Below are 27,631 nucleotides of genomic sequence, written 5' to 3'. Positions count from 1 at the left end.
ACTAAGTTGTCTCCAGTTTGGAATTTTAAAGCAGTAAAAAAAGTGATAGCAAAACTTGAATAAGTTCTGAGACAATGGATTGTTTGTATAATGGAATACATCGCCCTTAAATTTAGCTCATGGCTTCTATTCTTCCTGGGAGATTTTATCCAATTAACTCTCAATGAATTATTTGCAAATGGTCTATGCATAACACATTTTAACATTAACTTTTCTTGACTACAAAATTAACACATGCCCATTGCAAAAAAAAAAAAGGCAAATACAGGAAAGTGTAAAAAAAAATTAGAAACACCAAGTCTGATCACACAAAGACAATCAACCAATACTGGCACTTTGGCATTTCATTCAACAAGGGCAAATTTTTACCCCAGCTTGGCTTCCTCTTTTTCTCCTGCACATCACTCAGTTCCCTCTTAGTCTGACTATTTGGTATGTACTCAAGCAACAGTAATTATTTTTTACAAATTAATTTTTTTTTTTTTTTTTTTTGTTAAGCCTTCCCGTCAGGGAATTGGGAGGATGGGAACAGAGCTGGGGAATTGGGGAGGGGGAACAGATAAATCTCTGTATTATTATTTTTGCTTCTTTGTATTATTATAAATGCCTCTGTATTATTATTTTTTTTTTTTTTTTTTTTTTAGCTGAGCCATCCCGTCACCTGTTGGCAGCTCACGGCTGCTCAGCTCGGGCTGGGACTCGAACTGCTGTTGCTCAGAGCTCAAACTCTTGGGCGAGCTCTTAACCAACTGAGCCACTCAGCCGGCCCTCTTTACAAATTAATTTAGTAATTAACAAAGTATTATTGTATTTCATGGGTCTGCTACTGATTATTTATTCTTACTATTATTCATTATTATTGCTCATTATTACATTAGTTAGGTTTTATCTGATCATGCCCTACGATGATTATTTATTATACATAACAAAGTACTAAGACATTACACAAGTATTAGATCATTTGTTTCATAATATAGAAGTTAGAAATTAGCTTCATAACCCATGGAAAACAAAAATAAAATGGTAAATTTGATGCTAAAATATCGAATATTGTATACAAAGACCAAAGACAAATTAATTTAGGTAATGCTCTTGTTTATTTATTTTTATTTTTATTATCTTTATCACAGCACTACAATATTAGTATGGAAAGGTGAGAGTTAGCTATGCTTATAAAGGTAAAGCACCATAAAAGCCCCAATGCATATCACTGAAGAATCTAATCCAATTTTATCTGAGGAGCTGTCCTCTTTCTGTGAACTCTGTCATGTAGAATTACATCATCTCCCATGGCCCATATTATCTCCAATTCATAAAATGCTTTAACAAAAACTATTATGAAGTATGTTCTGTTATATATTCATATAACTTCCTCCTCACTTCGGTTTAGCACGGAAATACACAATACATCAATATGTGTTTCATTAAGACAGTTGTTTCAATACAGTAAGAAGCTGGGCAAATACAGGAAGTATGCTGGGTGTAATTTATTTACATTTTAATAAGACCTCTAATGAATGATACCACACAGGAAGCTCATAGTGAGGTTAGGGAGAAACGGTGGCTGAAAAATGCCTTGAAGTTTGGAAGCTGTTAAGTATTACTTAATCAATAGCATTGCTTCTGAATTAAGATAAGATAACAGTTCCACAGGGATAGGTATTGTGGTCCGTGACAAACATTATTCAATGCAGGCATTAAAAATTGAGGGGGAATATAAATTTTCCAAAATATGATAAATTTTTAAGGTTATAACTTAGAACATTTATTGAATGCTAAAGTTTAAGATGGATGGCCCTATGATATAAAAACCTCATCAAAGCCCAAAGGAGGAGACTCCTCTTCCTTAATACAGCAAAGCTAAACGCTAAAATTCCCTTTTGGTAGATAGACTAAAATAATTTCATGTTAGCATTTGGATTTCTCCTACTTTGCATGTTAATTCTTTTGTGAATGATTCTATAAATCAGGGCAAGTTCTTTAATGAAATAAGAAATTCAGAAAGCAATGATTTTCAGTCTACAATTATAGTAGCCTGCGCTATTCCTATTTCCAAACTCTGAGCAGGGTCACCTTGGTGTGAAACAAATTATCACTGGTAATATTTCAGAGATTAATGTGCATGACATTTGTCTATCCAGAGTTGTTCAAAAGAGAATTAAAAAAAAAACTTACAAAAGTAAATACAATTTTTAAGCAGCGAATGAGGAAATAATGCTGAAGATACAGTAACAATAGGAAAGGCATGAAGAGTCCAGGGTGAGGTCAACATACAAAGGATTTGTTGTGAGTTCTAATGCATTTGTTTAAATACTGAACAAGAATATGACTGTATTTATGTTAGCCAATATAAACATTTTATTAGGATTTGTTGTTTTTGCATTTTTCCTTATTTGTATCTTAGCTACCAACCAGAAAATAAGTTCCTTGAAAGTATGTGATCTATGCTCTTTCTGTACTGTAATTCATAATAACTAACATGATGCTGAGTATAAAATTGATTCTCAATCAATATTTGTTGATTTGATTTGTGTGAAATATAAAGAATCTGGTCAAGGGGGTACAGTTTAAAAACATCAGATGTTCATTCATGCATACTGTATAAAAGAACAAAATAAAGGATTCTGAAAATAAAATAAAGTATAACACTACATGCAGAAAACAGGCTATATTATGCTAAACTACAGTGAAACAATAATATTAATACAAAAAAAACTTCAATTGAAAACAAATCAATGTAAATGCATATTTAAATCCTACAGATAATTCAGAAGACTCCCAGAGAAATGAAAATACAATAATGGCATTATGAAAGTGATTTTCCCCAATATCACATATCATTTCTGTCATACTATATAAGAAGTGATACAGTAGGACTAGAAATTCCAATTTCTTGATTATATAGAATATAAACAACCTATATTATAGAGGGCTATGAATTTTCTTAGACATTATCAAGTTTTATAGATGTTCTTGATTAGAATCTGAACACTAGTGCTTCAGATACAAAACCACATAATTTCAATTGTAAATCATAATTTTAAATTTAGCAGTTTTTAAAATTCACATTTTGACATGGTATACAATTGAAGGGTAGTATTCAAAGTATTCATAATAAAATCTTAACTACAGTTTTAATGCAGGTGCAATTTAATAATGATAAACCAATTAGTATAAATCCCTCGCAGAATTATCATGTTCCAAAATATCTTGCATGTTTTCAGGGAAAGGGGCTAGACATCTGAATTCCAGTGCCTGACAAACAATTTCTGACACATAGTAAGTGCTGAATAAATGTGTGTTTGAATTGATTTGAATTGAAAAAGACATCACAAGGAAAGTCTACGTCTATCAGTTAGAGTTTAACAACATAGCCCAAAAAGGCATGTAATGTATTTCAACACTCATTTCTAATAAACAATAGGTTAAAAAATAGTATTCTAATCCACCTTACCAATAGAAGAAAGAATATTTGTTTTAAGTTAATACCTAATATCCACGTTAACTATGAGAAAAACTAAAAACATTACCAAAGAATCAAGAACGAGAATGCCACCTATCACCATGATTACTTAACTGTTTTGGAAATTCTATTCAATGAACTAAGACATTACACAGAAATCAGAGGGAAAAAAGATAAAGCCATCATTATTTGCAGGTAACTTATGACCTTGAAGACTTAAGAAAACTTTTAAGAAATTATTAAAATTATCAGGAAAGTTGAATAAAATATAGCAGCTAGATAAATATAATAAAGAAGAAAATATGACTTTTCTACTGAACAATTAGAAAATGGAATGTAACCATGTAATGACAAGAACATAACATATCTATACTTAAATATAATACAGAATTTGGGAACTTATACGAATAGAAAGACACAATTTATTTATGTATGAAACATTACATAAATGGAAACATACAATGCTTCTGAATGTGAAGACAATATTAGAAAGATATCAATAATACTTTATAGGTTTAATAAAATTCCAGTGGGACATTTTCATGAATTCAATAAAGTAAATTAATCTCAAAAAATAAGTAGGTGACAATAGTCAAATTATTTTTGAAAAATAAAAAGGAAATTTGACTTAACAAATGTAAAGGTCTAATGAAAATAGTATGAAACTGGTGAAAGAACTGAAAAAGACTGATAGTCCAAAAATAGACCCTAATGTTGATAAAAATTTGTAAGCTATAAAGATAGCATCAAAATCAGTGGGGAAAAGATGCTGGGACAATAGATTATCTATTGGAAATAAATTGAAGATGTTTATCTCATACCCTAGGCTAAAATAAATTCTGGAAGGAACTGAGAATTACGAATACAAAATAAAACCATAATGATACTAGAAAAATGGTGAATATTTATCAGACTTCAAGCTGTTAAAAAGAATATAAAGGCAAAGGCCACAGTCACAAAGTAAAAAATACAATAGAATTAACCACAGAAATATATAAAATTTTCTCACATCAACAGCAGCAAAAACAATTTAATGTCATATGAAAACTGGAAGAAACATTTTTGCAATACGTTTGACAAACTTAGGGAAAACATTTTTTAAAAATCTTACAAATAATCAAGACAATCTGAATAAAGGACATGGGCAAACAGTTTCTAAAAGGAAGAAAACAATGGCAAATAAACATTCCAGCTCTATATAAATCAATGCAAATTAAAACAAACCAGTTCTTCACCAGCAAATTGGAAATATTTATAAAAGGACGCTATTCAAAGCAGGTAAGAGTACAGTTAGAAAAGTACTCTTACATACAATATAGGAGGAATTATCAAAAGAACTTTGAGAAGTTTATATCCTCTAACCCAGAAATCAACCTTTGAAAAATATATGCTGAAAACATGATTCAAGATGCAAATAAAAATTTATACTAAGAACAGTCCTCAGAGTAGTAGGAATAATAGTGAAAAATAGCCTAAATATCAAATATGGAGGAGTTTAAAATTTTTTGGTACATAAATGAGGTACAACATTATGCAGCCATTCAAATGAGTATTTTATGACTCTAAGAACTAATAATATAATTAATGCTAATTGAAGAAATAATATGGACTATATGATCCAAACTTGTATACAAAAGCATACATACATATATGCATAAAAACACACGTACACTTAGAAATGAATGTACATAAATTGGAAGGAAGCAGAACAAAATCAGAGTTGTTCATACCTGATTTGTTTTATTTGTTATAGGTATATATCTTATATTTCTATAATATATTCAATGAGCATACTTTACCTTTTAATGTGAAAAAAATTTATTTTAAACCTCAAACAAATTTATATCTGTTCAGAATCCACTCAAGAGAAACAAAATCAAACACCAATAAAAATCACTTTTCTCATATATGTGGAATTACTATGCTCATGTATCTGTGAATCTCCATAATTTTATTTATAAAGAACATCTATTAAGATATTGGGTGTGCTCACCACCCAGTCTAGTCTCCTTCTGTCACCATATATTTGAAAAATACTTCTAACAGCAATTTTAAACAATAACATGTATCTCCATTGAGCACAGCAAATTACATGCTTTCAAAATTTTTACAGATTTTAAAAAAAATGTTTAATAAATTTATTGGGGTGTCGGTTAGTAAAATTATACAGGTTTCAAGTTACAATCTATAATACATTATATATCGCATTGTGTGTTCACCAGCCAGAGTCAGTTCTCCTTCCATCACAACATATTTGATCCCAGTTCCCTCATCTACCACTCTCCTTACTCCCCTACCCTCTCGTAACCACTAAACTATTGTCTGGGTCTACGAGTTTTTGTAGTGAGCACACAAAGCAATAATGTGTTATAAAACGGTACTCCTGAAACTTATATAATGACATTAACCAATGTTACCCCAATAAATTTAATTTAAAAAGAAAAAAATATATTTGATTTTCTTATTTTTATTTCTGAAGCATGTAATACTTTTCCTGAATTATAATAAAAACCAATGAAAATAAAGTCACTCTTAAGTACCATATTTGACCACAGTGTCTGTCCAGTGCTCTGATGGCCCTTTCTCTACCACTTCTAGATAAAGTTTACCTATTTTGTTAATAACTATTTTGGTACCACATTCAATAGTAATCAGTCTGAGAATGTTTATTTGGCCCATTTAGCCAACACCAAAGAAGTCACCTTTAACCAACTGTGACCAACATACTGAATAGTGCATTTGATTTTCACATTTCTTTTGCCTGGAACACCAACCATGCCGAGTATTCTGAGATTAACAATGGATGGGACTTGAAATTTTTTTTTACCAGTACTGAAAAAATAGCTTCCAAAGTCAAGACATGCAATAACCTTTGAAGTAAGTTTGCCGGCTCCATATTGTGTTTGAAGGCACACCCCCTCCAAATGTCTGCACTCACCATCTGCTACTCAACCGCTGAATAATGCGCTCAAGTCTGGTGTTGCTTGGCATGTGCAAAGATAGTCAATGTCCAACTCCGTTCAGACATGTGCACCATATCAGGAACCTTATGACACAGTCTTCAACATCAATGCAGCACTTTCAAGCCCCACTGCACATCAATCAAGTATGTATGACAGTCAAGCTGATAGACAAAATCTAAGCCAACCCTAAACGCCTACTGTGCATGGATCTCTCCAGTTTGCCTGCAGCTCACCTTCTATTAAGATGATAGCTTTGGCCTAGTCTTCCATGCCAAAACAAGTCCATGGAGTCACTCTGGCAAGAAGAAGGGTCTATATCAATGTCAACAAACAAGTTCCTTGCTGCCGAACCTACCATCTGTCCTCTTGCTTCCTACCTACCTTACTTTATGTGGACCTTGATGAATGGGATTCTAATAGTCCAAGATTCTAGTTTAGCCAGACTTTGCAGATGGGGTCAACATGACGGCCCTCTGGCCAAACACCCAAGGTAACATAGCTCAAGGGTTACCTGGAGAGTGTCTTTTTGCAAATTTGAGGTTAGAAATAAAGCAAACGAAGAGGTACCTACCAGTTTTTGAGTTTGGAGCTTGTGATAAAAGTGATGTGTTCAGTACCTAAAGTGAAGATGATTTACCTTTAAGTTCTTTGAAAATGTTAAAAATGCTAAAGGATAAATTCTATTTCAATGCTTTAAATATGGGAAATAAAATGAGTAAATAAAAATAAAAATAAGGTTGTTTCAAAGTATTTGTGAAGTAGATTTAAGAGGAAATTATAAAAAAACTCAGAAATATGTAGAAATAAGACTTTATAGTATTAATGTAGAGGTAGAACCTTTTACTCTGTAGTAGATGCAACAATATTAGAAAATATCACACATGCTAAATAGAGAATAATAGCTCTTAGACTTATGCTCCAGAATTTGTAAAGCAGTTAACAGACTTCATGATCAAGCAGTAGAATCTGATATAATTTTAAATATGAGCAGTTATTTTTTTATCTTAAAAAAGACTGTAAAACATAATAAATCAATATGCCTTAAAAGTAGTAAATAAAATTATGTTTTGTGAACATGTTGACAAACCTTTTAATTAAATCATTAAAAATACACTTTAGAATGAGCGTAATGGCACATCAAACAAACAGAAAATTTTAGGAAATGCCACTGGTTCAAACCCAAATCAATTTAATATGATGCAATGACATGACTTTATTTTTTGTTAAAAGGATGCTGAATGTATTTCTAGAATGGCCTACGGACTCATCAAAAACAAAACAAAATCAAAATATAAAATCATTTGTAACTCTAGGCAATTTAAATAACTGATAATTATAAGGGGGCTCTTTACCACCCAAATGAGATAATGAATGGGAAAATATGTTATACATCATAAAGCACCACACATAGAATTATTCAGAGCATTTTTCACAGTGCTTTGTATATAGTAAGTACTTACCAAATGTTTGTAGAATTGATTAGAATTTAATTGAAAAGAGAGGTATAATGAGAGTTCTATAGTAGAATTCAGATCCTTTCAAGATCATGGGAAAAAGCTTAATCAAATTATATTACTAGGTACATCAGTTGTCTTTGATGTTATGAATCAAGAAGCACTCTTATTGTACCTAAAGGAAATTTTTGTAGAATTCTCTTTGGAGAAATTGCAGTGGAATAAAAAAACATGATTATTTTAAATTTCTAAATATCTCCAATTTTTCTAACATTCATCATGGTCAAGCACGATAATGCCATAGAAATCCTACATAAAACCCAAACTTACAATGTCCCAGCCTAATCATCTGGATAATCTCTTTGAGTTTTCCTAAAATATGTTCCCATCCCATTTTCTATGGGAATTCTCCCACTGATTAACACAGAGAATGAGAATTTGGCCTGTGCTCTATAGACACCATTGAAATGTGGCCACCTGAGGCATGTAGGGAGGGCATCCAGCTGGCACACCACATGTTGCCCTGGAGTGATGCACAATGAGAGGGATATTTTGGCTAAGAATACCTGGACAATCCTTACAAAGGCCCTGATTATAAAAAGGACTTCAGTATCATCATTGTCTCTTGAGTGCAATATGAGCCAGGGAAACTTCTGTCTCTAAGTTCATATATTTTGTTAAAAAAAAGCAAAGGACTTAAAGAAAAATCAAAGAAAGCTGGGCCATTGATGCTAGAATTTGAGCACATACTATTCCTATCACTGGGAGAAACTTTTTTGAGAAGCCCATACATTTCAAAATTGATGTTACGGCACATTACAGAATTGACCGTAAACTAAATCATAGTAAACTGTAAAAACAAAGGATGCAAAAGTACAGAATAAAAATTTATGTATGTAGTGTAGTTGTTGGATATTATGAAAATCAATTAAATTCATATATGATTCATTTAAGAAACATCTGTTGATTGTACTTTAATTTTGTGCAACTTTTGAGAAAGAAAAGCCATGCATTTGAACTGCAATGCCAATGAAACAATTTGGTCAATTTTGAATCTAGTTTTTTCAAAACACCATACGTGATTAGAAAACATAATGCACTAGTATTTTTGCCAATTTTTGTTTTAAAACCAAAGCTGTTTATGTATTACATAAGCACAAAAATCAGAATTTCAAAATCAGCAATCATATTTAGGGGTGCATTTTAAAATGAGCCCACTTGATTCTTTGTTAGATCAACTTTGAGTGCCAAGAACATTTTTGTAAAATTCCACTGGGGTAAGTAGGGTAGCTAGGAAACGATCCACAGAGTGAGAAGGAAGCATATGCATTATTTTCAAGTTTTGTTTAGATTTTTCATTTTCATACTGAATGGTTCTGGTGATATTTACAACACAAAATGAATATAAATCTCAAGAGATTTGTGATGTCACCAAATGCTGAGAAATAATTAACAGCTGGGACTTACATTTGTGTTTATGTGTTATTTTGCCTATAGATTCCAAAAACCAATGAAGAGGAACTTTGATACAAAACACATCCTGGAACCGAAAGAACCATCTATCAGTATAACCAGTTGATAGTATTTCTAAGACAGAGTTTGACAGTAAGTGAAACAAACAAACATAATGGTTTAAACATGCCACTTCAGCCACTAGAGCTGTCATTCAAGAAGTTGTTTTTTTCTTTTTTTGTATCATTAATTCAATGCCACACAAATAGGAATTCTTACTTTTCAATGAATTTTGGTGACAATTTGTTTACACCAAGAAAACCAATACCTAAAGGGAAACTTTAATTTGTTATCATATGTCTGTTTGAACTTACTTAAAATACTGTAATTGTGGGCTTAATTTATAGTTTTTTTCCCTAAAAGCTCAAGAATATCTGAATGATCACAGTGTTTTTGAGACTATGAGTCCCTATTTAAGTCAGAGAAAACAGAAGCTCAGAGAGAGAGAGAATTGGCAAATATCATACTGCAAGTCCAGCCATATACTCAGTGCAGTCACTTGGAATCTTAATAAAACCATAAAAATTATCATTTTACATTTTCATTAACTTGTCATTTACTTAATTCAAAATATAGTGCAGATAAGTTTTATTGCTGGCTTAGGTAACTGAAAATTTTTATTAATTACTTTTTTTCACTTGTGACCAATAAGGTTTGGCTTACATCTTGCCTTTTTCAACAGGAATTTAGGGACTTCACAATCTTAATACCCTGATGACTATTTACTTCCTAAGGAGCTAGGAAACACTGAGATTGACGTTGGCCCCTCTTCCATCTTTATTGACAGAAATCCTGAGTGCCAAAAGCCAGCGCTGCTGGTTGCCGATCATCATATCTAAATATTGATTCTTCTAAAAGTTGTATGTTGATACGTTCTTCATTTGAGAATTACAGGTGGAAAGTCACTTCTCTTTGATATAAACTGCATGCAATAAAGAAGGAGGCAGTCCTACACAATAAATGCGTAGGGAATGGTTTTTCCACCTCTGCGTGCTGCAGAAAATCCCACTGAGTTAAGTAGGGTTCTACCAAGGCCACTTAAACATATTAGCCTATTATGCTCCACATTTCTTTATTGTTCTCAAAAAGCTAATGAAATGTTCCAGTGTGATGTTTATGCTGGAGTACTTTTAAAGGCATTTCAGAAGTGATATTTCTCTCACAACTGCAGAAGGGGGTTCCACTTCCTGGAAGTACTTGGTAGGTCATGCAGAGACCATGCAGTCTCATTACTCAGACTGTGTAGCTGCATAGCTAGAGAACAAAATCCTTAAGGATAGTCACTTAAAAGAGTTTCAGTATGGGCTTTCATGTCATTGTAAAATGACAACAATTACGAAACTTGGCATTCTGGACTCCTGAATAAGCAGGTTTAAAATATTGTGTATTGCCTATTTGTAGATAACACTGATTTAAATTATCCATCTATTGGTTCAGAGTAATGTAAAATTAAACATTCAATTGTTTCTCTGGATTCAATTGTGGTTTTATTTAGAAAAATAAGGAAATATGATATTCTATCACTGAAATTCGATCAGGAGGTAGAATGAAACTCAACCAGTTATCTTCACTGTTGGAGTGTCAGTTTCTTCATCTGAAGGAAGGAGGAATCAGACTTGTGGATATCTATGATCACTTCTAGTTCTAATATTTGCTGGGTTTATGATTCTAAATACCAACATTATGTGTTGAGGAATAGTGAAGTAGGTAAAGAACAAGGAATAAAATCTCATTAAATTACTAACGTTCCAGCAAAATTGAAGTTATGTAATTGTGTCTTGTGTTGCCAAATACAACCATCTCACCTACTAAACATCATCAATAATATAAATGAAAAGTTGAATATTAAGGTCACATGTGGTAATACTAAGGTTAAAGCGAAAACTAAGAATAATGAATTGAGAAACGAGTTATAAACTTCTAAGGAACTAATATGCCTTTATAAATGATACTTTCTTATACAATAATCCTCAATTAAAAACAGTATCTTGGCGAGAACTGGAAGTTTTTTGTTTTTATTTCTCAAGAAATCAGACTATAACCCTAAAAGTATATTTAACATAGCTCATAGCTCTGATCTCTACTGGATAATCCTAGGAGTGTCATGTTCTTTTTTATTTTTGTAATTAGACATTAACGTTCAATACAGATAATGCATTTAATTAAGCCTAGCTGTGTTTCACATGCTTTATCTTCATTTATTCATGTAATCCTTCCATCTACACTGGGAGGTAAGTGTAGTTAGATCACAGAATCATAGGAGTGGTTATCAGTGATGCTGGAATATCAAACTGACTTATGGGTCCCCCATTTTGTTTTCAGTGTGCAAAGTTAACATAGTGTGACACAGTGTTTTAAGAATAAACATGACTCATATCAAATGATTATATTTTTGTATTCTTCCTAATAGTAAGCCCGAGAGTAATTTATCCTACCATACATGAAAGTATAGATAGAAAAGAGATGAAATTGGAATGCACACACTTTTTTCTCACTGTAAGTGTGAAGACATATCCATAAATTATTAGAGGCATAAAAACCAATAACCAATGAAAGTGAAACTATTTGAAATTATATTGCAAGCTCTTTAATAAGTGGATTTTTGCAGCAAAATGAACACTGGAATGGGCATGAAGGACCTATATTATTATCCTGAACCTGTCACTTGCCAATTGCGTCATCTTGGGCAAGTTACTTAACATTTAGGTTATCAGTTTTGGGTTTGTTTTTTTTTTTGTAAAATGGGGAGATTTAGATCTCAAAGGTTACTCCCAATAATAGCATTCTAGAACAAGCTACCTACAAAATCAAGTAATGATTTACTTTGTTTCATTTATTATGTAACAATTACTAATTTAAATGAGTGGCACTGCACTCATAGCTTTAATTTACAGCAAAGATTGGGCCTGCTTTGTAATCATCTCTCTAACTGCAGCTCTGATACAATAAGGTGCTGTCTTGAACATTGTGGAATATGTCATTTTCATTTCTGCTCGAAATTTAAGTGAAAATCTATCTTTGAAGTAATCGGATAAAATAAAAACTCAGAAGTGCATAAATACCAGGACTTAATCTTCTTTACTCCTCTTATAATTTTTGACTTCTACTTAAAATCTGAGTCTGCTATTCTTGACCTCTAATATTGCCAAGGACTAAAAACATCCCTGAATGTAGTGTACCAGAGCCAAGAGAGGCATGAGAAAGGTGGAGGGAAGGGCAGGAGTATTATAATTCAGTAACACATTTCTCATGCTTCCCATATTTCTTTAGTTATATAAATAGTTCCAGGAACTATTTTAACAAGACTGTAGTAGATGTCTTGTATGGCAGGCTGGTATTGTAAGTAAAAACAAAGAATTATGGAAATGATGGAGTATCAGGTCCTTAGCATTAAAGCATTTCTACCACCAGGAAAACTTGACAAGCATACCACCTTTTTTGTGATCTGGAAATTGTTTGAAGGTAAAGCCAGATACTAAAAATCCAGCTTCTATTTTTTGGGTGACCAAAGGTCATTTGAAAGGGAGAGTTGAGGTCAAGAGCAAGCAAGCCCCTTAGGCCTACTCCAGAAATTTCACTAGAGGGTGCTCTTGGGCTTTTATGAGTTGTCAATTCTCCAATAAGAAAACCAAGCATTGCTCAGAAAATACATTGTGCTTTAGCATAAGTTGAACTTCATCATGGAACCCACAGCCAATGCTTCAAATATAAGGGTAACTCAAGCAGCCCTGGGGCTTTGTTCTTATTTTCCTTTCTAACTGCTTTGTTTCTACTGGTAGTACACTTGTAGGCTTCACAAATGTAAGACCCCAAGAGGTCTTAGAGGTCTCCAAAAGTCTACATTCTAATTATATAACTACAGAAATCCCAGAGATACCTAAGTGAGATTAAATGGGTTCAACTGATGAAACTATTTTTGCAAATATGTTCCCATCTTGTAATAAATAAGTTAATAATTGATATATCTACTAAAAGCATTTTCATAATTCTACTGGACCTGTAGAGGTAATCTTATTGTTAAATAGAATCAGTCTCAAGCAATTATTTATATATTCATTATTCATATTTTTAATGACAATAAATATTGAGCACTGAATAGTCAATAATTATTTCTGGACCCTTTATTGTATATAGAAATTTCTGTACCATGTTTCTGATGGGATGACTCCATATGTTAGAAATTTTTTCTATAACTGTAATTTCACCTTTCTGGGATTTATATTAAATGACTTATTCTAATTATTCCTGATATTAGCTCCTTTCTATATGCTTCCAGGTTTTGTTACTTCTTAATAAAAAATGAAACATGAACATTTTGTTATGTGATTAACCTTTTAATGTTTATTTTTTATTTATTAGAAAAACTGAACAGGTTTTGTTTATCTACATGTTAAAAAATTGGCAATGGCATATAACCATGCATAGCAATGTTCTTCTTCAGAATCAAAATAAAAGACTAAGTGGAGGCTAAGACATGGAAACAACCAAAGTGTCCTTTGATAGATGACTGGATAAAGACATGGTATACATACACAATGGAATACTACTCTGCCATAAGATGAAATACTGCCATTTGTGACAACATGAATGGATCTTGAGATTATTATGCTAAGCGAAATAAGCCAGACAGAAAACGTCAAGAACCATATGATTTCACTCATATGTGGGATATAAAACTGAAAGAAAGAAACAAACAAGACAAACAAACAAAAAGTCATAGACATAGACAACAGTTTAGTGGTTACCAGAGGGTAAGGGGGAGAGGGGCAGTAGATGAGGGTAAAAGGGGTCAAATATATGGTGATAAAAGGAGATGACTTTGGGTGGTGAACACACGATGCAATGTACAGATGATGTACTATAAAATTGTACATTTGAAACCTATATAATTTTATTAACCAATATCATCCCCCAATAAATTTAATTAAAAAAATAAAAGACTAAGTAAAATTCTTCACCTTCAGGATGGAAAGAGTCTTATGAACCACTAATTGCCACTGGCCATTATGCCTAGCATCATGTGACCTCTTCATCACACATACTTGCAATCTTGATGGCTTTAGCATCTTTAGGCGGTGACAAACTAATTCTGAAAATGACTGAAGACTACTAAGGCTTTGTCTGCATTTCCAATTTGGTTAAATTTAAAGTTTCATTATTCCTTAATTGAATTAAGTTTAACAGTTTCTCTCAAAATTCAGCTTGAAGCTTTGACAATAAGAAATTCAGGGCTGAATAGTAGCCTTTTATAATGCATGAATCTGTATAAAAATGTCTTTTAAATTATCATTTGATAAAAGGTAAGCCAATGTCATTTATGAATTCCGGCTCCTTTCAACATCCTGCATGGACTGCAATCAGCACAAAAAGTTGGGAAAATTTGAAATTTACTTCTTGTCAAGTAGTCCACTGAGCTCTTAAGGAGTCGTCTTTGAGAAGCACCAGATACTTGAAGCATACACATCTAATAATGCATGTTATTCCCCCATTCAACTTGCAGAGGACAGAGTCGCAAGCATATATTCAACGTGTACTTCATCTAAGTTGGTTATAAATAAGCTTAAAGCACTCTAAAAAGAATTGGCAAAATTCCCATGGATACTATGAAAATAAAGGGAATCAATCAAAAGATATAATTATTTTAGCCCTAGATGTAATTAATTTGTGAGTGAGGTCATTGTCTCTCAAATACATTCAAGTTTCTCCAAACATAGGTCAATGTTTGCCAGCTGATGGGAGAAAAGACCGCTTTGGCTTCAGTTTGCCCACGTTCATATTTATTTCTATATCATAGTAAAATAAAATGTTTTATAAATCTTCACATCTGCAAATGAGGGTTCAAGCTGAGGCAGAGTGACAAGTATTGTTGATTGGAAATAAGAAATCCTCTTAGCTATTCATAAGTGTTCTTTCTTTGATTTCCTGTTCTATTCTTTCTATTGGAAAGAAATAAATAAAATAGTATCACTTCACTTTATGAATCAAATACACTAAAAATATTTAGCTCGAGTTACATAAAAGATGTCAGTCTAACCTGATAATTTTACAATTAGGACACTAAGAAGAAATAAGTGGCATCCTATCTCATGCCATGCAGTTAGTACATGGAAGGTCTTATTCAGGGCTCCTAACCCAGTGCTATTTTCTATTGCACAACTTTCCAATGTTGTTTGGCTTTTCCTGAAGGATCTATGCATCGTGTCAAAATTTCACGTTTATGTTCACTGAAATTTCAGAGAAAGAAAAAGAGATATAAGGAAAATTACTCTTAAATATTCAACTCAGGCAGTATTCCTACATGATCCTGCATGCTCATAAAAATGTATGCATCACAAAGTACAATTAACGTTCACACTGACTGCAGTGCCCTTGTATGTTTCAGCAGATACCCAGCCTATGCCATCCTGACTCCAAGAGGCACCCTGCATTTCTCTGAAAGTCAGTCCAGCATGAAAATACTGCCTACCTTATGGGAATAGGAGTGCAGGTGTACTCTTTGCTTTAAGAAGACTCAATAAGCCAAACTCTGAACTTACCAAACAGATAAATCAGGGTGTGATTATTCACATTATAAAAGGATTCACCACAGGATACTTTTAAATCATAAGATGCTCTACAGCATTTTAAATAAGTTCATTTACAAAGCATCCTTTAAAAGTACTTTTCACAAGCCAGAGTCCATGGTCCTTTATCCAAAGGCAGTGAAAGATTGGTGGGCATACAGTCCTTCCACTTATTACCTGCTAAGCCAAGCTTCCTTTTCCATAAGAATGAGTAATTAGCACTGCAGTTCATTTTTGAAAAATTAATGAATCTCTCACTCTTGAAAAAATTAGTATCTTCTGAGCACTTCCTATGTGCCTGACACAGTGCTAAGCATTTTACATAACGACTATTTACTCCTCACCACAACTCTAGGGGGTTAATACAATTATCCCAATTATAGATGAAGAAACTGGGGCTTAGAGAAGTTAGAGTTAAGTAACTTGACTAAATTCATGCAGCTAAAAGATGATGGTGCCAGAATTCAAAGCCAGCTCTGTCTAGAACGCTTGTCCTTCCATGCCTTACAATATTGTTTCAGATGAAATTTAATGTTGCCCATTAGCCCTCACCTAACTAAGTAAAGTTGTGCTCTATGTACTATTCCAATACAGCAATCCTGTCTACAGAGACCGGAGGCACAACCTGTATACACAGCGACGGGAACTCGCTAACGAGGCTGCCTGTTCTGATGACTGCACGGCTGTGCTAAGCCAGAACCTACCTCCTTGTAACTCCCACCCATGGGTCCTAGCTTTGCTGGACAGTCATTGAAAACAATACAACCCAATTTCCCCGTAGCTATCATATTTCTCTCGTGGTTTCTTCTTTCCTAGGTAAAACTCTCCAGTACTTCCAACCTCTTATTTTATATAATGGGTATGTCGTCTACTTAGATATATTTTATTCTTTCTTGAAACTGTTTCTTCTGGAGCACTGAGAACCTATTCATGCCATTTCTAAGCGGGAATGTAATTAACAAATGTTTGAAAGGCTACAGAGCATAGCGGTTAACCTCTGGAACCCAGGCTGCCTGGGTTCAAATCTAAGTGTTACCACTTAAATGGATCTGTTTCCTTGGTGGATTTTCTTCATCTCCTGTGCTTCCCTTTTCTCCTTCAATTATGAAACGAAGATAGTAGCAGTACGTACTTCATTCATAAGGCTCTTAGGAAGATTTAAAAGAGACTGGAAGTAAAAAAATTAGGTTCCCGTCTAGCAGATAGTATGTGTTCTACGTGTTTTCCATTACCACTGATGGTACAGGAGTGGACTAATACTTCACTGCCTAGAAAAAATATGACCTATATCATTCTATAAGCTGACTTTATTGTCCACATGTAAAGAAATCAAGCTCTACTAGAGAAAGCACTTGACTGGAGACCAGAGGTCTGCTTCTCGTCCGCTCTTCCATACACTCCACTCCAATTTAGAGATCTTGAACTAGTCATTTTTACCTGCCTCACCTGTTACACAGAGGAATAGGACTACTGCTTCTAAAATGATATGATTTTATTCTCAGATCCTATGATCCTATTCTCCCAGACCCTGCTTCAATTTCATTACTAATAATGTTTGAAGACTACCATTAAAATACTAACTTTTCATCTGAACATTTATATTAATCTGCTCAGGTTTCAAGCAGCTTAGCTGCATTATTTTTATGAAAGAGAATAAGCCTCTTGGATTCTACAGACGGGGCTCCTGGAAAATGAAAGATGTTATAATTGCATAGAAAGGAATTCAGTGTTACTTTTGGGGTGATCACCCGAAGCCCTGTTCTGCCAGGGCAGCAGGATCCTGCCCTCTTTCTGCCCCACTTGGCCCAGCCCATTCTCAGTCACCGTGTTGAGTCTCCGAGCAGCCCTTTGGATGAACACAAATTCCAGGTTTGGATGGAATGGCAAGATGATACAACACTCATTAAGTGCTCTGTTCCACAAAAGTGCATCTGGGTTGGACTACTACTTCCCGACCAAAAATCACCTCATTCTACGACATATATAATGTTCAGCAGATTTCATTATGGCTGAATGTGCCAGTGTTACTCATCTCTAGATCTAATAAAGGCATGGTGACTGGTGTTACTATCAAAGCGATTGTCTTCAAAGAGTGTGACAGTCTATTCTAAGAAAGTAAATTCCACAAGGGGGAAAAGGAATGTCCACCCCAAATTCACTAATGACAACATCTTCTGACATTTTATAATAAGCATAATAATTTTTTCTATAAATAAAAATGACATCATTGTATTCCTAAAAGCTATGAAACGTTACCTTTTCTATTTCTAAAATTTTCTATGTTCAAAGTCAACATCTAAGTTTAATTAAGTGTTCTTAATTGCATGGACAGCTATGATGTGTTCAATCTTAGATACTAAATCTGTGCTTTGAATGAGCCTGCACTCTTCCACTTAGACATGAACGTTCCTGTTTCTACATTAGAAAACAAACAAACAAACAAACAAAAAACAGATGACTATTTTAGGCCAGTGTTCTGTTTTTGATAATTGACTTACAGCATCTGAGCAGGTGGAAAGGTGGCCACTTATTTCAGGATTTCTACAATTCCATAAAACTAATATGGCCTTTAAATAATTCTGCTTGAATAATGTTTAAGTCTCATTCTATTCATTGCCCTTGCACTGCAAAGAAAAGCTAGAAACTGAAGTAAAAGATTTGAGTAAAAAAGATAAGAAAGAGTGTTATATTCTGGAAGACAGAAATCTTAGAAAAGTCAAAGAAATCAAATTAGAAATTGTAGAATTTCTGATTTTATTTCTATACATAAGAAAATAGTCTGGCTGATATACTGACTTATTGAAAAATCATTTCAATATTACTCAGATTATCTGATGCTAACATTGCTATACCAGCTTTGTTTTGGTTAATGTTTGCATGATAACTCTAGTTGTGTTATAGCAAAACGCTCAGCAGAAACAGTCATTTTTACATATATTACATTACATATGCACAAAGTCATCCCTTAATATGCAACAGTGTTGCTTTTAAGCAGCAAAATTTATATAATATTCAATAAAATGATTAAATCAACACTGTCATAGCATTTTAAGCTTCCATAACTTCATTATTTCATTGACTAGTATGAGAACCTTATAGATAGGTATTGTTAACCTCATTTTATAAATAAAGAAATAAGGTACAGAAAGGTAAAAATGAGTTGCATAAGGTCAACAACTAGCAAGTGGAATTAAGCCAGAATCTGAACTTTGACCTTCTGCATTGGAATCTTAGTGCTCCTTGGATTACCAACGCCACCTTGCTAATGTACATATTAGACTGAATTGACACAGTAAAGATAAAGAAAACCTGTATATGTTTTTGCCCCCTTGAAAATACAGAAAGCTACTAAAAACACCATCCCATCAGAGTTTGGTAACACCCACCGAACATTTAAAACCTCAGCTACATTGTAAAGTATTTTAAATCTTGAAAAGTTAAAGAATAATTGCGCCAAATTGATGTTCCCTCCAAATGTGTTAATCCTTCGAAAGTTAAAGTGAATTTCTATCTCCTGACTTACAACCCCTCAAGGAGGAAACTTAGAACAAAACCAGAGACAAGCCCTTACAACGGTGCCTCTGACGCCATGGATACACAAATCTGCCCCATTTTACAGTACACAAAAAGACTGGAATTCAGCTGTTATCAAAGATACAATAATAAACTTCTGCTGGTGAGTCAGTCTCTTAGCCTCAGATTTACATTCCCACTGTCAGCAAGAGTTTTTTAAGTTAAACATTTTTTTAAAGTAAAAATTTAATAAACAACATTTATATTACCAACAGAATGTGTTTTCATTGCATTGGTGCTAAAATATCTGATTCTTTCAAACTTTGCTCTCTTCTTTCTCTCTTTTGCCCATCTCTTAGTTCCTGCACTCCAACCCCTGCCCCTTCTCCACACTTGTTCTCTCTGTGAGGCTTCACGGAAGAGGGCTGCAAGCTGCCTGAATGCCTGGACCTTCACGCTTCTGAGATTAAACCCAGACCCACCCATGGCATGGGTCCCGTTCTTTGTCTGAAGCCAGCGTCTGATTGAGTCAGATATGGAATTATTATCAAACTGAACAGCAAGCCTGGATTTTTACTATTGGCATAAAAAATGTATGACATTTGTATATTTGTATAAAAATGTCCATCTACTAAACTCTCCCCCCAAAACAGTCTCATATTTTCACCTTATTTTCTCATTCCACTCTTAAAGCCACAGTGAAAGGAAAATTGTTGTGGTCATGCCAAAATATTCTTTCCACTTCCAGTTAAGATCTGGTTGAGACAAACTTAAGCAATATTTTTTGGTTTGCATTTAAGTATACTAGTTACCGTTTACCTATAGATATCACTTGGCGTGATGGGGGTCCCTTAGAGTTATATCTGAAGCTTATCACTTCACTGGCATTATGTTGTAGGTGTCAGGAGGGTTTTTGTAAAGCTAATTTTCTCCCAATACCATTTTAACCTCACAGGGAGTGAGCAAGATGGAAGGGTTCTTTTTCCTTAAAATAAGGCTTGTAGTATTGACCAGGGCATTTAAATGTGTCTTTACAATTCTTAATTTGATCTCCCAGGAACAGCTTTTGTAGATTTAGATATTTTTTGTCATAAAGTATTCTATTTATTTCTCAGCAGCTGGTGTCAAAAAAGTTGTTGTTGTGTGTTTTTTAATATTCCTTTTAAATAAATAAAATCTGTTTTCATATTGTGTAAAATTAGTTTTGCCTGCTGTGATTTTGTGGCATTATGAAGTGATCATTTCTTCCCATGAATTATTTAAAGTGAGGATATCAAAATCTGACGGAACAACACAATGCACTATAGAATACAATCTAATCTTATAATATACCAGCTCATGCTAGTATCTCCCAAAGCACAGCGGTTACAATACACTGGCTCAGCATTAGCTGATCAAGTCTATGCCCCTCGGTTTCATATTTTACGATCTGAGAGTCAATGCTAAATTTTCCAGTGGGCTAGAGAATCACTCCATATTTGGCAGCACACAGATATCTAAAGACATTTTTGCTAACTACTCATGCAGGACACTGATGTTCAACTAGCTTAGGAAATACTTACTTTTTAAAAAAAATTCCTTAAGACATTTATGTTTACAGTTCTTCACCCTGTCATTACAAAATGCTGTTGGCATCATTTACATTTTCTCTGGAGTTTTCTGATCACTTTGTCTTAATGGACAAATGCATTTATGTAACCATAATTATTCTCATTCCTTACTCTCACTACAGAGTTTGCAAAGGAAGGGAAGCAATGATCTATCTACTCAAATTCCTCCCCTCACTCATAGGACTTACAGCAGAGCTGGTACAGATTTTAAGGTGAGTTGGGGTGTCATGAAGGAATTCCTAATGAGTATATAGAAAGGCATGATTAGAAGCTATAACAAAGTCTGAATCAAGGAGAGAGCAAAGGTTAACTTGTATTGGATATTTATGTTATACTAAAGGATAACCAAAATACTGCACTGATTTTTCTCTCAGTGAATTTTGCAGCACTCTATAAGAGAAATTATGTCTGATTAACTCACTATACTGAAAGAATGGAGTCAACATATGCTACTTAAGCATTCAAATAGCCTCTGACTAAATTCTACCACAAAGATTAGAAAAAACAAAACAAAAACTCAAGAGGAAACAAGATACTATGGGATGTTGGAGGTGGTTTTACAGAGCAAGAAACTGGCTCAAAGCACAGAATAGGAATTAATGGGTGCCTTTCTTGATAGTTCTACATGCTACAGACTAACACAGCACACCCAAAACAAAACTCCTGATTCCATAGCACCCACATCGCTACCTCCACCTCCAATCACACTGCGCTTCCTCCATCTCAGTGAAAGGCGCTACCATCTACCCAGAGCCCCAGTATTCCTTTTGCCTCACCCAACACATCTAATCCATCAATAATTCCTGTTAACTCAACCCCAAAAGTACACTCCATACCCAACTATTCCTTACCATCTCAGCTATCACCAACCTAAATCACAATTATCTCTTATCTGGTCTCCTAATTGACTTCTCTGCTTCCATTCTTATCTCTTACAATCCATTTTCTAAGCAGAAATCAGAGTGATCTTAATATATAAGACAGGTCACGTCATTCCCTTGTATAAAATCTACGATGTATATATGTTGCACTACGAATAAAACTCAAATTCAAAATCATAATCAATAAGTCCCTCCCATTACCTTTTCCTGCCCACCTCTCTGATCTCATCCCCAGCCATTCTTCCCTTGTTCACTGTGCTTCTGCCTCTGTGGCCCATTCTATCCCTCAAACAAACCCAGCCTATTCCTACTGTCCCTAGTGAGATTATTCATTCCTCTTGTGCTTTCCTACCCTTACATCCTCATATGACTGGTTCCTTCTCATTACTCTCATCTTAAGCATTATCTTCACAGAGAGTTCTTTCTTTCCCTGATCATGGTATCCAAAGCATCTGCAATTTATCCTACCCGGCTTTATTTTCCTCTTAGAATGAATTGCTAGTATCTTCCTTATTTACATATACATATAAGGTCGGACAATTAAATTTGTGAACTGATCCTAAAAAAGTGCCACATACCTCATTGCTGAATATCACTATGGTCACCTTCAAAGTACTTCCCTTGGGAAGCTATGAACCAGCATAGTGCCTAGTCCACCCTTCAAAGCAATTTTGGAACTCTTTTTCTGGAATGGCCATCAGAGCTGTTGTCGCATTACCTTTGATGTCCTGAACGTCATAAAAATGTCTTCTTTTCAATATTTCCTTTATCTTATGGTAAAGAGAGAAGTCATTGGGGGCCAGATCAGGTGAGTAGGGAGTGTGTGCCAATACAGTTATTTGTTTACTGGCTAAAAATTCCCTCACAGACTGCTGTGTGATCTGGTATGAATTGTTGGCAAAAAGTTCAGGTCGTCTAACGTTTTCACGCAGCCTTTTCAACACTTCCAAATAATAAACTTGGTTAACTGCTTGTCCAGTTGGTACAAATTCATAATGAATAATCCCTCTGATATCAAAAAAGGTTAGCACATTGTTGCAACAAGTTCATAAACTTGTCATACCTCTTGTGTGTGTGTGTGTGTGTGTGTGTGTGTGTGTGTGTGTGTGTATTACCTATCAGAGGGTAAGTTCCAAGAGAGTGAAGTTCTTAGCCATACTGCTATATTAATTACCTAATACTGTTTAACAACTTACTCCAAAACTTAAAATTACTGTGATTGTAACCACTTTGAGCACAACTTGTAATTGCAAAAGTCAAATGAGTCATATTCATTTTTGTTATCGTTACATATTGAGTATTAAAATTTTAATACAGTTTTTTCCTTTCTTAAAATGCATACACATTTTTTTTGGCATCCTCTGTGTGTGTATGTGTGTGTGTGTGTATTAGATTGATACACATATTATATATATGAGTGAACTTTAGCTTTCTGCACTTTGACAACATATGCCAACAATATATCTATTGTTTTGAAAGCAAAACAGTTCCTAAAGTACCCAGTGCAGTGGGTTGAATGATGGCTCCCTAAAAGACATGCCCACATCTTAATCCCCAAAACTGTGCATGTGACCTTATTTGGAAAAAAAGGGTCTTTGCAGATCTAACTACCCAGAAATAACATACTAACATACCCAAAACAAGTAATTATTTCACAGAGAGGTAACAGAATGGAATAGGAAGAATATTTAAGCATGGCAGATTCAGATTTAAACCTGGGCTTTCTCTATACAAATTGTGTGATATAAAAAGCCAAGTTACTTTATATCCCTGATCTTCAGGTTCTTCATTAGTAAAATGATGGTAAGTTCTCACTGTAGGATCACTGTGGGATATGGAGATAAGTAAAGCCTCCCTCACTCTAAGCATCCCAACAGCAGAATATTGATTAACCTGTTAATAATAAATTCAAAGGTATGCCACATATCTATAAAAGTTAAAAACTGTTGTTTTCCTTGAGAATCAACATTTTAGCAAGGTATTAATTAGAGCGTAAGGGGTTGATGTGGAAACTGGTTGTATAATACCAAATGTTTTGACAAATTTTTATTTCAAACTGACAATTCATGCCATTTTAAGCAGCCTCCTCGGTTGTCAGTGGCACTAAAGTTGGACCAGATTCCTATACTGTTTCATCTTTAATATCCTCCCTAGTTTCCTATAGACAAATAATGAAAAAGCAGTGCCAGAATATTACAAAAAATTATTTGCATCCCGTTTAGACTTAAGACAGCTAGATACAGAGGCAAAGGCTATGATAATCGAATTTTCCTAAATGTTAGTGTAAGAAAATTGATAAGAGTGTATAATAATCTCTAGGACAAAGATGTCAAATGCATATCAATTTCAAACACCTTTATTTATCCCTGACATGAAGAAAAAATAATAATAAAAATAAAAGGAGCTCTAATGATAATTTTCCTAGAGGAAAAATATAGGAATCATGTAGTTCAGGTATTTCACATTCTGGAATAACTCTTTAATACCAGAAAATTGAGACTCTAATGAGAGCTATTCAAAATACATATAACAAAAATGAAATAAATTTCAACAGTTGTTGGTTTTCACTTTTCTAAGGACAAACTGGGCAAATATAATAAAAATAAATAAATAAAAGTGAAAAATATATTAGCTATAATACTATTTGTGGCTGTTTAAATTTATTTATTCATTCATTCATTCACTCAACAAATACTTATTAAATGCCTAGTCAATACCAGGCATTGTAGTAGGCACTAGAAATTCAGCCTTGAATGAGATATACCAATCCTTACCTTAAAGCAGATGTAGTCAAAACAATCAACAAAAATAAGGCATGTTTTAGGAGTATAATGTAAGCAATTCTAATCAGTCAGAGAATTAGGAAAGGCATCCAGAGAAAACAAGCTTTAAATTGAGACTTGCTATTTCAATGTATCTGAGCAGAAAGGGGAAAAAGGGAGAAATGGAAAGTGATTCCAAACAAAGAGGGGGAACGTGTGCAAAGACCAGAAATGAGAGTGAGTGTGGTGAACTGAAAGCACAAAAAAGAAACTCAGTATGATTGGAGCACAGAACACTAGAGAAAAGGTGATATGAAGCAGGCTAAGGGCCAGGTTGTAAGGTTAATGTTAAGGAGAACAGGAGAATGTTGCAATAGTTAAGTGGGATAAGGTGGTACCATAGACACTAGAGTGGTACCTTTGCTAAGGAGAGGAGTGAACAGATTTAAATATATTTAGGAGGAAGATCAAAAGAACTAGGAGACTGAATGACTGTATGACAGTAGGGAATATGAATAAGAATAATGCTGGGTTTCTAACGTTGGCAAATATGTGGCTGCACGGGAGGTAAGAGCATGTTTGGGGGAAGATCATGAGTTTAGTTTGGGACATACTGAGCTTGGGTGTTTATGGCTCATTCAAGAAAAGAGGTCTGGAGGGCCAGCCGAGTGGCTCAGTTGGTTAAGAGCTCACTCAAATGTGCGAGCTCTGAGCAACAGCGGTTCGATTCCTGGCCCAAGCTGAGCTGCCATTGAGATGCCAACAGGTGGGAGGATGGCTCAGCTAAAAAAAAAAAAAAAAAAAAAAAAAAAAAAAAAAAAAAAAAAAAAAAAAAAAAAAAAAAAAAAAAAAAAAAAAAAAAGAAAAGAGGTCTGGTAGTCAGTTCTCAAAGATAAGACTGAGCTGAAGAAAAACATGTGGTGGCAATGCATATGAAGGTGCTAATCAAAGCTGTGGGAGTGAGTGAGGCTGACCAGGAGAACTGTCCAAAGTGAGTAGAGCCAAGCAAGTCCTAAGAACATCAACTCTTAATACTGCAAAGGTAATGTAAGACTGTCTTTACGGGACTTTTTTAATCCCCTTCATCACAAACCCTTACTTTTCTACAGCAATTCAACACTTAATATCTATTCTGCTGTTGGCTCTCCAACAAGATTATGGCACAAGCGTGTGAGCAGTATAACTCCTGACACATCAGAATCTAAGTTCCGAAAGGCTAGGCCTGAGGTTGCACGTCAGTGCTGAGGCTCTATTTCTTGCTTAGTTTCTTTCCATACACTACTCTAACCTCATGCATCAGCTGCTTACTGAAGTGCTTCCTCCTTAGTGCTAGCCTGGGCAGTAGCCTAGGGGTCATCCCTAAAAGTGTTAAGCTTTGTGCACCTATCCTCACCATCTAGAACTACTTCAAGGACATAAGGGCTAACGTGAGGCAAACTAGGAAGTAGAACTGTTTCTTAGAGCTTAGAGCTTCCCATTTTTTCCATCTCTATTGTCTCCTCTTCTCTAAAAATATTTGTTCATTCACTCAATGATGAGTTAACAAGTTACACCCAGTTTTGAGTTTTGAAAGTTCTTTATAATTTCTGGATACAAATCCTTCATCAGATAAATTATTTGCAAATGTTTTCTTATAGTATGTGACTGATCTTTTCATTTTCGTAATAATGTTTTCGAAGAGCAGACATTTTTAATTTTGATGAAGTCCAATTTATTCTTTTATGGATCATGTATAAGTGGATTCTGCACTTATCATCTCCTAATGTGCTTCATGATTGACTTATCTTTTTCACTGATGGATCCCAAGTGTCTAGAATGGTACCTGATACACAGTAGGTATTCAATAAACATCTGATGAATAAATAAAAATTTCATGTTGTGAAATGAAAATTATGGAAACAATTTGTGGGCCACACAGAAAATAGTCTTAAATGCAAAGGCATGATCAATTTTAGTCATCTGATCTAATATAAAATTTTATTGATATAAGGACCCAAATATATTAAATTATCTCAGTTAAAGAAACTGATACTCTTTTACTGGAGACAATTATTTTCCTCCAAAAAGTATGAATTTGAAATTCTGTAGCACTTAAATGTAAAGCAATAAATACCCGACCCATCTCCATTCCTCACCTCCTCAATAACTTAAATCCTATATGAATCCCTGTAAATAAATCAAAGCTGCCGAATTCTCGAAAACTCTAATTGTGCCAATTATAAATAAGCCTCAGGATGGATTGCAACCAGCAGCGTCCCCAAAACCATTATCTGCAACTATAATCCATTATTTTTTCTTTCATAATTAATTTTTCTAAGTAGGTCAGTACTATTCGTTTTCTTTAAGTGCTATTCCAGCAATCCCATTTTCCCAACAAAGTTAGCTGTAACTATATACAAATTTTCTATTAAATACACCCAAAACAATTTTATTTTATGCAAAACACTAAATTAGACAGTGAAAGCTTTTTCTAATAAGTAATAAGGTAAAGTACTATAATGGTCCTCAATTGCACATGTCTTGACCATATGAAGTCTGGTGGAATCTTATAAGCACCTTGGACTTCCAGATATGTGGGTGCTTAAATAGGTACTCCCTATCCCACCCCCTAAAAAAGCCTGTTTTCATAGATTTAGGCATCTTAGTTACTAGGAATAATTACCAGAGATGTAATAGGTAGATAGATAAACATACAATATTATAGATATACATATCACACAGCATATATGTTGTATGTGTAACTATATAGACCTACATTGTGTGTGTGTGTGTGTGTGTGTGTGTGTGTGTGTGTGTGTGTGTGTGTGTGTGATCAAAATCAAAACTGAACTCACTGGAATACAGGAGATAAAATGGTCAAGCAACCAAGAGAATTTACCACATTGATGAGCTTTATTCTTAGGAGAGCTC

The 27,631-nt window shown here is 34.2% G+C and overlaps 1 protein-coding gene across 9 annotated transcripts in view; it reads right to left on the bottom strand.

Annotated features, from left to right (window-relative positions):
- The window catches only part of ZBTB20 (zinc finger and BTB domain containing 20), a 769,723-nt gene that overhangs the window by 466,169 nt on the left and 275,923 nt on the right, over positions 1 to 27,631 (bottom strand). Inside the window, exon 1 of one of the 9 annotated variants that reach the window (XM_019652238.1) lies at positions 6,998 to 7,025. The exons of the other annotated variants lie outside the window; for them this stretch is intronic. The gene's annotated coding sequence lies outside the window, so the exon portion shown is untranslated. Of the gene's footprint in view, positions 1 to 6,997; positions 7,026 to 27,631 lie in introns of those variants that run through there. 9 annotated transcript variants of the gene reach the window in all.

Source organism: Hipposideros armiger, unplaced genomic scaffold, assembly GCF_001890085.2.
Source record: "Hipposideros armiger isolate ML-2016 unplaced genomic scaffold, ASM189008v1 scaffold_176, whole genome shotgun sequence".
Taxonomy (NCBI): domain Eukaryota; kingdom Metazoa; phylum Chordata; class Mammalia; order Chiroptera; family Hipposideridae; genus Hipposideros; species Hipposideros armiger.
This window is presented reverse-complemented; position numbering and strand designations above follow the sequence as displayed.